Source organism: Podarcis tiliguerta (genome assembly GCF_965153285.1).
Source record: "Podarcis tiliguerta genome assembly, chromosome: 11".
Taxonomy (NCBI): Eukaryota; Metazoa; Chordata; class Lepidosauria; order Squamata; family Lacertidae; genus Podarcis; species Podarcis tiliguerta.
Window position 1 is genome coordinate 54,601,809 of NC_139544.1, and position 9,718 is coordinate 54,611,526.

At 44.3% G+C, this 9,718-nt stretch overlaps 1 long non-coding RNA gene across 1 annotated transcript; it reads left to right on the forward strand.

Annotated features, from left to right (window-relative positions):
- Window positions 1-201: 201 nt before the first annotated feature.
- On the forward strand, window positions 202-9,718 carry LOC310659604. The gene is made up of 4 exons (XR_014502854.1): window positions 202-325; window positions 4,938-4,993; window positions 5,638-5,755; window positions 7,495-9,718. It is a non-coding gene; the product is annotated as an uncharacterized lncRNA (long non-coding RNA).

The window sequence follows — 9,718 nt, forward strand, 5'->3', positions numbered from 1 at the left end:
GGTTTAACCCACAGCACCACCCACGTTCCTAATAGTAGTAGTAGTGCCATAGTAAAATCAAAAACTAGCATGCAGAACTAACCCTGTAGGGGGAGCCTTGGTATCTTACAGAACGCAGTGTGAAAGAAATTACCGGTACATGGGTGAGGCAGGGAATTCCACCTCCCTCTCAATAAAAGCCTAAGAGCGACTAAACTCCTCATACAAACCAGGAGTACGAGAAGGTGACAAGCTGAGAGCTCAGCATGACAAGATCTTCTTTCATCGAGAGACCCAACGAGACCCAGTGAGAGACAAACAGGAAAGAAGACTTGACAGCCACAAGGTAATTAGTCCACAGCTCCTTGTTTTATGTCTAAATGCTGTTTATTCCTCCCTCTCACCTATTTCTGGTGTAAATTTGTTCAGTTCAGAGTCTTATGGGTACTTTGAGGCATCCCCCAAACAGCACTTTTTGACCCAGAACTGGCCAAATGAGGCTGAAGCTCAGGGCATTCACTGGGGCTTTTGGGGCTCTGTGGGCGAAATCAAACTGTGGCGTTGGCAGTACAGTGACACCTCGGGTTACATACGCTTCAGGTTACAAACTCTGCTAACCCATATATATTACCTCGGGTTAAGAACTTTGCTTCAGGATGAGAACAGAAATCGTGCTCCAGCGGCAGCAGGAGGCCCCATTAGCTAAAGTGGTACCTCAGGTTAAGAACAGTTTCAGGTTAAGAACGGACCTCCGGAACAAATTAAGTACTTAACCCGAGGTACCAGAATGACCTCCTTGGGGCATAAGCCCAGGCAGCATTTATGGAGTTCCTTGGCTGCCTGGGCAAAAATGATGTGGTCCAAAGGATAGCAGAACAATACGTTTGGCACCAGCTTGGCTGCAGAAGTTGCCGGAAGGAGGCCAACAAGGCGCCATCCAACCATCTTAGGGACTCCGCTCCAGAATTGTGTAGGGTTTACTCCCTAGCCTTTTCTTCTCTCAAAGATATCCCACAAGGCAGAAGATTTAGGATCAGAGTTTTCCTTCTCCTAGAGGGGCTCCCTTCCCCGATTGACAAGCCCCATTAGCCCCTCACTTCCCTGTACAGCACATGCAGAAATCGCCTTCTTGGCCAACCCTCACTCTTGGTCTCACCCACTCAATCCTCTGGAGCCTGTCTTTGCATGCAAGAGCAGTCGCTAACTCACTGAGGGTTTGAGACCCATCGGTCATCTCCACCTGGTTTAGCCGCCCAGTCAAAGCCTTTACCTGGGGTGTGGCTGCTGTCCCATGCAGACAGCTTCTAGCAGTTTCTTTAGGCTGGGTATTAAAATAAGAGGAAGGAAGAGACAAATACAGTGGTACCTCGGGTTAAGTACTTAATTCGTTCCGGAGGTCCGTTCTTAACCTGAAACTGTTCTTAACCTGAAGCACCACTTTAGCTAATGGGGCCTCCTGCTGCCACTGCGCCACCACCGCACGATTTCTGTTCTCATCCTGAAGCAAAGTTCTTAACCTGAAGCACTATTTCTGGGTTAGCGGAGTCTGTAACCCAGGTGTAACCAAGTCTGTAAGCATATGTAACCTGAAGCGTATGTAACTTGAGGTACCACTGTATGTTGTTGGGAATGGGGCTAAGAACACAAGACGAGCCCTACAGAATCAGGCAAAGGGTCCATAATGGAATCATCTTGGAAGCCAGCTCAGTTGTGCTAGAACCGTTAGAACTACCAGTTTCTTGTGAGCAATCTGGCTGCAGAATTCTGCACCAGCCCGAAGTCTTCAGAGGCAGCCCTGTGTGGGCTATACAGTGGTACCTCGGGTTAAGAACTTAATTCGTTCTGGAGGTCCGTTCTTAACTTGAAACTGTTCTTAACCTGAGACACCACTTTAGCTAATGGGGCCTCCCGCTGCTGCCAGAGCACGATTTCTGTTCTCATCCTGAAGCAAAGTTCTTAACCTGAGGTACTATTTCTGGGTTAGCGGAGTCTGTAACCTGAAGTGTCTGTAACCCGAGGTACCACTGTACAGTGATCTACTTCCTGTGAAGATGGAGGCTTTCCTTAGCCATCATGACAGAAAGCAACTGGCAGTTCTATCTCTCCTGATCGCTCTTCTTTTCACATGCAAGGGAAGTCCCTAACTCTCTGAGGGTTTAACACCCATCGTCTACCCTCACCCGTTTTAGCTGGCTAGTTGAAGCTGTTCCTGGGGTGTGGCTGCTGTCACATGCTGACAGCTTCTAGTAGCCACAGGTGAGAGGTGAGCGGAGGGCGGGGACCAAAGGTGGACAAACTACCCCAGAAGGAGCACGGTAGGTACCCACCAGAGGTACTACCCCTCTCCTTGATTAAAACCCGCTGGAGAATGTTCCTCCAATTATTCTCATTAGTTATGGCCACCAAGTGAAGCAGGGGCAATACAGAACTAAATAGGAGAGGGCCATTGCGTCCAAGTCCCCATTGGTGGGCTTTCTGGAGGAATCTGGCTGGCCACAGCAGGAAGTTGGAAGCAGAACTAGATGGGTCTTTGGTCTGGTCTAACAGGAGCATCCTACGACCTTATTCCCATGGAGTTCAGGCTCTGTCAAAGGCACATCAAATCACGACAGGGAAGACACAGCCTCACTTACAATACCATTATCTTTCTTTCTTTTTCCGAAGGGGGGGGGGGAGCCACAACATAAATACGAAATGTCTTATCAGGAAAAATAATGTACGTGACAACAAAACTCCCGTTAAACATTATAGCACATAATTTCAGAGCCCGATTCCGTTCTGAGCCTCCGTTAAAGCCTTGGGATTTAAAGGCCTTCCTTCCCCATAAATTCATCCCAAGGCATTTTCGTTTTGTCACTTGGGCGTTAATATACTGGCTTCCTTGTGGCATTTATGCACTGACCCCGGCTGCCCCTTATTCCAGATTATAAATGAGGTGTGGAATTACCGAATGCATAGCCCGATAGCACACCTTTAATAAATATGTTAATCAACTGGCTGTGGCATGTCCCCAGGTGCCGGGGAGTTTGTGCCTTGCGTTATGTATGGGGCACTTTAAATTCTATTCTCTTTGCACTGACAACCTTAAGTTAAAACAAATTTATTGGGGTGGGGTGAGGAACAGGGGGGAATCCATTAGCCACGGGTTGTATATGTGAAGAAGCAAGACAACGAGAGAGAGAGAAGTCCCCAGAAAAAAAGGGTGTGCAAGTCCTTTACACACCTAAGTAAAATCAGAAACGATGCCTGAGACCTGGAAAGAAATCCTCCCCATACTAGCATATGTGTTGCTTTCCTTAGATCAACTTGGGGAAAACTTAGTACAGGGGTAGGCAACCTAAGGCCCGGGGGCCAGATGTGGCCCAATCACCTTCTCAATCTGGCTCATGGACGGTCCGGCAATCAGCATGTTTTTACATGTGTAGAATGTGTCCTTTTATTTAAAATGCATTTCTGGGTTATTTGTGGGGCATAGGAATTCATTCATTTTTTATTTATTTTTTCAAAATATAGTCCAGCCAAAATAGAAACATTGCCACCCGACCTCGACCCCGCTCATCTTCCCCCCCCCACCTCTTTCCCCCTTTTCTTCCTAATGTCTCAACAAATGAAACCGATTTGTGTAAAAAAAAAAATGTTACATGGGGGGGAAAATACAAGGGAAACATTCCACATAACTTTGTAAATGAAGAAAATCTTTAATAAAAATACATTTTATATATATAGAGAGAGAGTGTGTGTCTGGCCCACCAAATTGTCTGAGGGACAGTGGACCGGCCCACGGTTGAAAAAGGTTGCTGACCCCTGACTTAGTACAATGAGCTTATAAGGTGCTTGGGCCCAAATGCCAGCAGATACATAGTCACTTACCTGCTGCTTTGTGGGACATCTTAAGAAGAAGAAAAGGCTAAGGAGCAAACCCTACACAAATCCAGAGTGGAGTCCCTAAGGCGGTTGGATGACATCTTGTACACCTCCTTCTGGCAACGCCTGCAGCTAAGCTGGTGCCAAATGTCTTGCTCTGCTTTCCTTTGAACTGCATCAGTGAGGCTGAGAGGACGGTCTTGGTGTCTGGGCAGCCTAGGACCTCCACACACACCGCCCAGGCTTATGCCCCAGGGAGGTCACTTTGGCGCTGCTAGTGCAGCAAAAACAATGCAGGAGGTAGCAGTTACGAGTTACGGTTTCTGCAGCCACAGCAGGCGCCGTGATTCTCCAGCGGCTTGGCTTCACCCCTGGTGGCGTATTCCATTGTCTCTCAAGACAGACGGATGCTGAAAACAACAGTCTGTCACTACAGAGGGATTATGTTAGGAGGAGTCCCAGGACCCTACAAACCCCAAGTCTGTTGCTCCAATCCCCATGTCTCCTACCCCTTTCCCTCCCACTTTAAAGACTTTGCTTACAGGGCAATGCAATGGGGAGGTGGGGTGGAGATGCCTCGCAACTCTGGCAGAGCGAGCAAGCCTGCTCCTGCAATTATATTTAGCACACATTCCCATTTTAATGGTTTAAAACAGGGGTCAGCAAACTTTTTCAGCAGGGGGCCAGTCCACTGTCCCTCAGACTTTGTGGGGAGGCCGCACTATATTTTGGAAAAAAAATATGAACGAATTCCTATGCCCCACAAATAACCCAGAGATGAATTTTAAATAAAAGGATACATTCAACTCATGTAAACACACGATGATTCCCGGACCGTCTGCAGGCTGGATTGAGAAGGCGATTGGGCTGGATCCGGCCCCCGGGCTTTAGTTTGCCTACCCATGGTTTAAAACCATGGTGGAATACCTGTGGCCCTTCACACATCACTGGACTCCAACACCCACCAGCAGCAGGTAGCACAGAAAATGATCAGAAATGATGGGAATGGCCTTTAGGAATGTATATCACCCCCAACCTATCACATTAACAACCTTCATCCTTCTTACAGCTCTCTGCTCTGTTTTCCTTTGCAGCATGCTTACTCCTAGGGAGGAGGAATTTCATGGAACGCTTCCCCCCAAAGATCCAGGTACTCCACACTGCAAAGCTATATTCAGCGAAGGTTAATCCCATTCATTTAAAAACAAAACGTTGGAAGGCCAACAAAGTTTCCTCTTGTTCCAAACTGTACAAGCTCACTGGCGATGTTTCTGTCCCTTGCCTCCTGAAGGTTTTGCCACAGGTCTCAACATCAACCTGAGACGTAGGTATAGCCAGGATTTAAACCACAGAGCCTAGGAGTTGCCAATCAGAAGGTCAGGGGTTCGAATCCCCGTGACGGGGTGAGCTCCCATTGCTCAGTCCCTGCTCCTGCCAACCTAGCAGTTCGAAAGGACATCAAAGTGCAAGTAGATAAATAGGTACCGCTCCGGCGGGAAGGTAAACGGCATTTCCGCACACTGCTCTGGTTCGCCAGAAGCAGCTGTATGCCGGCTCCCTCGGCCAATAAAGCGAGATGAGCGTCGCAATCCCAGAGTCAGTCACAACTGGACCTAATGGTCAGGGGTCCCTTTACCTTTACCTTTACCTTATGCTGAACAACAGACCAAGGTCTATTCACAAGCTTTTGTTTTTTATTTCAAATCCATGTTGTCGAGAAAAGGATTAATGCTAATAACCTAACACCACGGGGTGTACATTTAAGGAATGGTTGCTTTTGTTCTCTGTGCTTAGATCTTTCCTCTTGGACCTATGAGATCATCATGTTATGTCTCTCTGGGAGCATCTTTCTGGCAGCTCTGATGTTCGTTGCAGTGAAGACAATCCGAACGAGGGTCTTGCATTTTCAGAGGTAGTGCATTTCTGGGGAATCTGTCAGACTCCAGCTGAAATATAGTCAAGAGTGGATTTCATGCTCTTTATTCAGCTCATAGTGGTGAAGAGGAATGGAAGTTCCCTCAGAATGTCTGCTCTATATACATTATTTACACAATGGGCCCCACGTGATTGGCTAATTCCGGGATTCACCTGTAGGCCAATCAGGTTGCGGATTCACTTCCACCTGGAGCTGGATTGGGTGCCTCCTGTGGACCAATCAGACTGCTGCATTCTGGACCCTATTGTTCTAGGACCAATCAGACTGCTGCATTCTGAATCCTATTGTTCTAGGACCAATCAGACTGCTGCCTTTTGGATCCTATTCAACTCAGTACATAACATCTGCTTTCATGCTTACATTCCAAACAAACTTAGAACATACCCGATACCATGTTCCTTCACCAAGCTGGGGACTACAAATCCCATTAGCCCCAGTCAACATAGCCAACGGTCAAGGCTGATAGGAGTTGTAGTCCAACATTTAGAGGGCACCAGGTTGTAGAAGGCTGCCCTATGGTGTTGCACAAGAAGTATTGTGGGTCTTCAACTCCCTGAATGCGGGAGCAACACAACACAATGCAACCAGGATGGGGTTGGTGTAACTATTGCTACATAAGCAGGTCATATTTTAATCCTTGGGCACCATGTAACCACTGGAGGCGCAGCAATTCATTGACTGGTCTTGCCATGGTGTAAATCTTTTGCCATCTCATGTCACCCTCCCCCGATCGGCCTGATCTGAAAATTCATTTAGCTTAATTAATTCATTATTAATTAAATTTGCATACCACCCTTCAGCCGAAGATCACAGGGTGGTTCGCAGCATAAAAATACAAAACGAAAACGCCAAATACATAATAAAACAAAAGCAAAAGCGATGCAAACCAAGAACCCTCTCCCAAAAGAGCATCAAACACCTAAACTCCTGGATGTTTTGAGCCAGGAAATTATAAGCTAAAATGTTAAGCAGAAAATTCTCATTCCTTCTTCTCCTGCACCCCACCCCCAACAAAAAGCCAAGACATTTTAGTGGCCTTAGAGGCAGCAAAGGATGTCCTAAACCAAGGGTCAGCAACCGTTTTCAGCAGTGGGCCGGTCCACCGTCCCTCAGACCATGTGGTGGGCCAGACTATATTCTGAAGGGGGGAAAAAGAACGAATTCCTATGCCCACAAATAACCCAGAGATGCATTTTAAATAAAAAGACACATTCTACTTATGTAAAAACACGCTGATTCCCATGGGCCAGATTCAGAAGGCGATTGGGCTGCATCCAGCCCACGGGCCTTAGGTTGCCTACCCCTGTCCTAAACTTTCCCCTTCCATCCGCTTCCTTGGGTAGCAGAAAGAGAGTAATACATTTTGAAGCCATTTCTTAGAGGTTTAGAATGAGATCTTCCTGCCTAGCCCCACTTTAAAAACTTTATCAGGAAGCAGAAACCTCACTTTTGTGATTATTTATTCTAATGATTAAGCTAAGGTTCGGACATAAAAGCTGCTACAGGACTTTTCTCTCCCAAAGATCCTCCTGAGAAGTTGCAATTTGCAAATCTTTCCTCCCCACTGCATTTTATTATTATTATTATTATTATTATTATTACTACTACTAGTAGTAGTAGTAGTAGTAGTAGTAGTCTAGGACAATCTCGGCAGAACATCACACTTGACCAGCCAAATAATTTGCTATGTTGTATTTTTTTTATTCTTGTTTCAGAAGGGGTAAACCAAGCAGCCCCGCCAAAGAGCTTGCTGCAGCTGAAACAGTGGTGGTAAATATTATTGTGAAGTGCAATGAAGCGAAGGATATTTTTACAGCGCAGGTTACTGGACCAGCATATATAATATACGTGTCTGAGACAGAAATGCCACTTGATGTTTGAAGAGGAAAATACTGTGGGATAACCAGCTTCAAATAACCAACATGCTTAAGTCTAGTTAATGCATGAAGGGGTTAAAACCATAGAGTAAGCTGTCCTGCTAAGCTTATCTATGTCACTTCCCCTCACCTTTGGAAGAAATAGGTAATCAAGCCTATAGTTGTATGCAGTCTACCTGATTAAACCAGTGTGTGAAGAGGATTGAGCTCGTTGCTTCAGCGCAGCCACATGGCTTTCACCAGCCATTCTTGTGTTCCTATACCAATAATTTTCACCAATTTGTAACTAAGCTAAATTTCACTGCCTGTGCAACTTTCCTGAAGCACATAAATCTGACCTTTGGAGAGTTTACTTGCAATTTTAACTTACCAAACATATGGTCTTTTCCTATGCTGGAGGAAGAGGGAAATTTTGGAATTCACTTAGAAAGGCATATTTAAAGGTTTAGCCTATATTTGCATGCATTACTTTGCTGAATATGTTTTTTCCCCCCAAATAATATTTATTATTTTCCGTAAATAAACATAATAAAAAAGAAAAGATTAACAATAATAAAGAAACAAAAAATAGGAGAAAAAGTGAAAAAAGATACATACAACATATTACCACTTAATTAATTAAAATTAAGTGCCATCCATCTTCATAGACATAGTATTTGACTTCCTCGAATCTCTTCCATCCAAATTTCTTAGTAATTACTTTGCTGAATATGTTGATACTTTAAATCTCTGCTTTGGTTCTCACTCCAAGCTTGGATATTGGCTTCCAAAAATTACCATATCCATCACAAATATCTATATTTATGTAAAAAGGTCAACTGGAAACTGAATTCACAAGTCTATGCAGTATTCTGCTTGAGTTAGCACTGACAGAGAAGGCCTCATTTGATTTCAGGCTCTTCCACACATCATTTTTACGTTGCATGTGTGATGATTTCTGTGCATGATGGCAACGGGCAGTTGTACGCGATCCCATTTTCAGTACCGTATGTTTGTGCCTTCAAAAAATTCAGCTGAACAATATAACACAACACAATGGCCAATAATAATGGCACACGATGGCCAATAACAATGGCGCTAAACACTATTTATAGACTAATAGAAATGATCAGAAATTACAACCAAAGTCTCTAAACCAGTCGCGGTAGAATAATTCAAAAGTTCAATATACAGTGGTACCTCAGGTTACATACGCTTCAGGTTACAGACTCTGCTAACCCAGAAATAGTGCTTCAGGTTAAGAACTTTGCTTCAGGATGAGAACAGAAATCAGGCTCCAGCGATGCGGCAGCAGCAGGAGGCCCCATTAGCTAAAGTGGTGCTTCAGGTTAAGAACAGTTTCAGGTTAAGAACAGACCTCCGGAACGGATTAAGTACTTAACCTGAGGTACCACTGTATACATAATCTGTCACCAAATATTGCCAGAATAGAGTTCCTTAGTTGGTCTCTAAGGTGCTACTGGACAATTTTTTAATTTTTAAAATATATTTCTATTGTATTAAGGTATTGTTGATAGAGCACCCAAGAGGATTACAAGGCAATTTGTAATCTTGTCCTGGAATTTAAGATCCAAATACTGGGGTGCCTGTGACTGCTAAGACACAGCAGCAGAAGGTTCCCCATTATTTCCAAATTCAGATTTACAGCCTGAGCTCTTACTGTGAAGTCTTGCTATTCAGTTCAAAGCCTATGAATTCAAATATGAATTTATTGCGTACCGCAGTGGTGGGGAACCTGACTTTTTCATCATCCGCAATAAAGATTTAGAGGTGCATTTAAATAATTTAGAATGCCAAATCAAAAGCTCCTTTATTGTTCAGGCAACAGATGAAGACTTTTGTTATTGTTGCTCTCCAAGACTCTTTTTAGTGTTGTTTTACTGCTTGAATATTGTTTTTTTATATATATGATCCTGCATGATTTTCCGTTGTTCTGATGCTTTATTGTATAATAATCATTTTATTGTTGTTTGTTGAAAGTATTGTGAACCATTGGGTACAATTTTAGAGTTTAAAAGTATATATTTTAAAGAAAATAAATAAAAGCATTTGAATGCAGACA